The 3,574-nt window shown below is 36.3% G+C and overlaps 1 long non-coding RNA gene across 1 annotated transcript; it reads right to left on the minus strand.

Annotated features, from left to right (window-relative positions):
* Positions 1-681: 681 nt before the first annotated feature.
* Positions 682-1,094, minus strand: LOC146748665 (uncharacterized). The gene is made up of 2 exons (XR_014931432.1): positions 1,004-1,094; positions 682-736 (listed from the first exon to the last, which is right to left on the minus strand). It is a non-coding gene; the product is annotated as an uncharacterized LOC146748665 (long non-coding RNA).
* Positions 1,095-3,574: the final 2,480 nt, after the last annotated feature.

A 3,574-nucleotide genomic window follows, 5' to 3' on the forward strand; every position in this document is an offset into this window, starting at 1 on the left:
CTGACAAGCTTAAATAGGTAGAAATCCCCTGGAATCATGTTACAGAAGAAGAAACTTGAAACTGACCTAACTCAATTGCAAGTTTCAACACTAGGAAATGTTTTATAATTATGTTTCCCCATGGAATTACATTTGTAGTCTACATGTATTTGTATCTGAAGTTGACCAAAGTGGAGAATGTTTTTGACAATATATTACAAATGTACATGTTTGGAAACCCAGTTTATAATCAGATGCACACCTCATACTGCTCAATAAGAGCTGTCATTCTCAGATGCATTGCATCAAATCTTTTAATGTGATTAAGCTTCCAAATTCCTAAATATCAATTTTGACAAAAATTTCAAAGCCCAAATTTTAATTAGGTTTGAATCTCACATGGCTTTATAAGATATATTACTCTCAAATACACTGCATAAAAGGTCCAAAATATTAATTTTGACCAAAAATGACAAAAAACACACCAAAAATACATGTTTCAGAGTTTTAAAAAAAATCATCAAAACTTGTGTAATTGAGCTCACCAAGAAGTACTTAAAACGTAAATAACTGGTTATTGGACAGACAATATATAGCACAATAGGGACACAATGTTTCTGTTTCTACAGCTGTATTTTATGGCTTGCAAGTGTGGGACCTTGATCTGTGCTGGCTGTGCTTGTGACTCCTACGGTGGTGGTGTTTTTCTTTTTTCTTCCTTCTACTTCTTTGATTATTTTTTTCATTCATACTTAGCCTGAAATTACACATTTTATGTATTAATATAATGTTACAGTCCCCTGTCCAATATTGGGAACTTTTAATACACTCCTTATGCTAAACATAATTTTCACGCTCTTGTTGACTGAAATCAATATTTGGTGGTTGAAAAATACCACCTAAAAGTGCATGAATCATCATAAAACATCACCTGAATGTGTAAATAAGTTGTCTTAGTTAGTACATGTCTATCCAAGTAGGAGACAAGACATCATTTTCACCTCAATGTTTGCCTCAAACTAACCTTTTTATGCGTAGTCGTGCAGTACTGTCAGTGCTTGTTGTTCAGTGGACGTCAGTCGTTCCGCCGGACTAGCTCGTCTGCAAAATTATTCCGTTTTAGACTTAACAGACATGCGCAATCGCGATTGACATCAGAGCTAATTATCTACATTACATGCATTCTGATTGGTGTAGTAGTAGTTTATAAATAAATAAACGCTGCTCGGACTGATAAGTATGATATATTGAAGATAATATTTGGTAATCGTAGTCCTAAATAACTGCCATGAATTTGTTTTCGCGTATCTGTTAACCGACTTAATTAACTGATTATTAGCGAATTGCTGTGTTATGTCTGTCATCGTTTAGGTCTATTTGAAGTTTTGGACGGAACTTGGCTCAGTGGTTTGGAACTAATTACAAGATACCGTCGCTATTCGGACATCCGTAGTTATTAATGTAGTGAACGATTAATCAAAAGATATGACGTATTCAGTACTTAGTATGATTGGCTTTATGATTGAAGGTTACGCCCTAGAGTCTTTTACTGTTTTGTAATTGGTTAGAGTTTTGAAAATGAATAAAGAGAGTTTGAGTTGGTCTTGGCGAATACTCCACGACAGACGCAGTCTGAGTCCGAGAGAGTCCAGGGGCGAGCCTTGAGGCAGTCCAGTCTTGGGCGAGTCTTGGTTCAGCCTTGCGAGAGTCTTGGGGACTTTTCCCCAGGGCGCTGTGTCTTATAGAGTGTTCCAAAAGATCGACTAAGACGAGAGCTGAAACGTATTTCGTTGTGTGTGCCTTATTTGACTGTAAAGTTAAAGTGACTTTCCCGATCCCGTACCTCAAGGGGACGCGATAGAGAGACGAGACGAGATTCCCCCCTGACACGTGTGGAGAACCCCGTGGAGAAGATTTACCCCTGATATAACTATTAAAAATAGCTAGACGTTTCGAGCAATGGCTCTTTATCGATAGCATAGAAGCAAGTGTGATAACGTACAGGTAGAACATAGGAACGTAAGAACGCGCATGAACTATAAGTTAGAATCACAAAAAATTCCACAATAGAACAAATAACGCGCCTTAGGTAGTGAGCTCAACAAATGAGTTGAACTGTTTGTTAATACCACGGGGTTCTTTAGTACCAAGGCGGAATATAGTTTCCTCCTCGACACGCCTGAGCTGATTTTCGTTGCCATTGACAACACATACACCAGAAATAGACATATCTGTAATATTATGTCCACTAGAATTAAAATGAAGTGAAACCGGATAATAACGATTTTTCTGTCTGTCTGATTGGTGTAGGGTACTTGACCATCATTTGACAAGCGAATAAAGATGCGGGTAACATATTACGCTTTTAGTCCCTTTTATTACCAAGCCAGATTCTGTTGCGCAAGATTCGGCGATGTTCGGCAATGTATGCCATGTATGATATTTGTCTCGCTTCCATATTTATAAGAAATTCACTTCAGTTTCCTAATTTTATAAAATAATCACATCGATATTCACTTTCTATAACTCAAACAGGTCACTTTTACAATTTTTATAAGATTTTCCCTCGTTTTTTACAGTTTTTAAAAAGCATCACTTCGATTCTTAAACCTTTTGAAACTGTTACTTCGCACTTCGTTTTTTACCCATGTGGAGGCCCCTATTCAGTTTCGACCTCATATTGAGTTATCGAAACTGGGGTAACGGTCGTTAATATTCTGTTGGTTTGGAGGGTGTTATTTGTTATATTTGTTATATTTTAGTTGAAAAAATACGTTATTTTTCCCGTGACGGCGGTCAACCAGACGTTTATTTTTCTTTTCTCTCACGAATTTGTCCAGAATTTATAGAATTCTGCCGAAACGACGTAAAGCCGCCCGACCAGTCGACCGTGACTGAAATCGTAATGGAATTTTCGGTGGAAAAATTAAATACTCCCCCCCCCCTCCCAATACCAACTAAATCATACAAAATGAAATTAGTACGTGTGCTCAAAATAAAATTAAAAAATACGATTGTTCATATTGATTGTTTAGTTTGTGTGTTGTTGCCAGTTAAACCTAGGTGTATGGAAGTTGGTCAATACAAAAAAAAAACTGCGACAGGCAGGATTTCCCCAGCATTAGCTCTGAAAGAAATGTAATTTGCTCAAAAGTCAAATTTGAGTTGATTTATTCACCTTAATATGAGGGCAATATAGCTAGTACTTAAGTATATATTTTATTTTTAGAATCTCGGGTTGGGTGAATTCCAAATATACCTGCGCCTTTTGACCAGTACTCAACTTCAAGCGACAGTATTACTCTGATTTGCTACACACATAAAACAATATGTATAATAGTTTTCAAGTTATTGCACATATTGTTGCAAGGCCCTTTAGCAAACAAATTCTTTTCAAAAAAGTTGCAATCCAAAAAACTTTTAAACTATAGTGAATAATAAACAATGTGGGTACAGAGTAATACTTTCACTGTAAGTTGAGTATTGGCTAAAATTGATTTCCGTCATTTGTATTTGCGATAACGTTATAGTGATTTATACATACCCTGAAAACATTTTATTACTGTGACAATCTATCATACAAGTGTGCCTGAAC

This window comes from Saccoglossus kowalevskii, chromosome 2 (genome assembly GCF_978046115.1).
Source record: "Saccoglossus kowalevskii chromosome 2, keSacKowa6.1, whole genome shotgun sequence".
In the NCBI taxonomy this organism is placed as follows: Eukaryota; Metazoa; Hemichordata; class Enteropneusta; family Harrimaniidae; genus Saccoglossus; species Saccoglossus kowalevskii.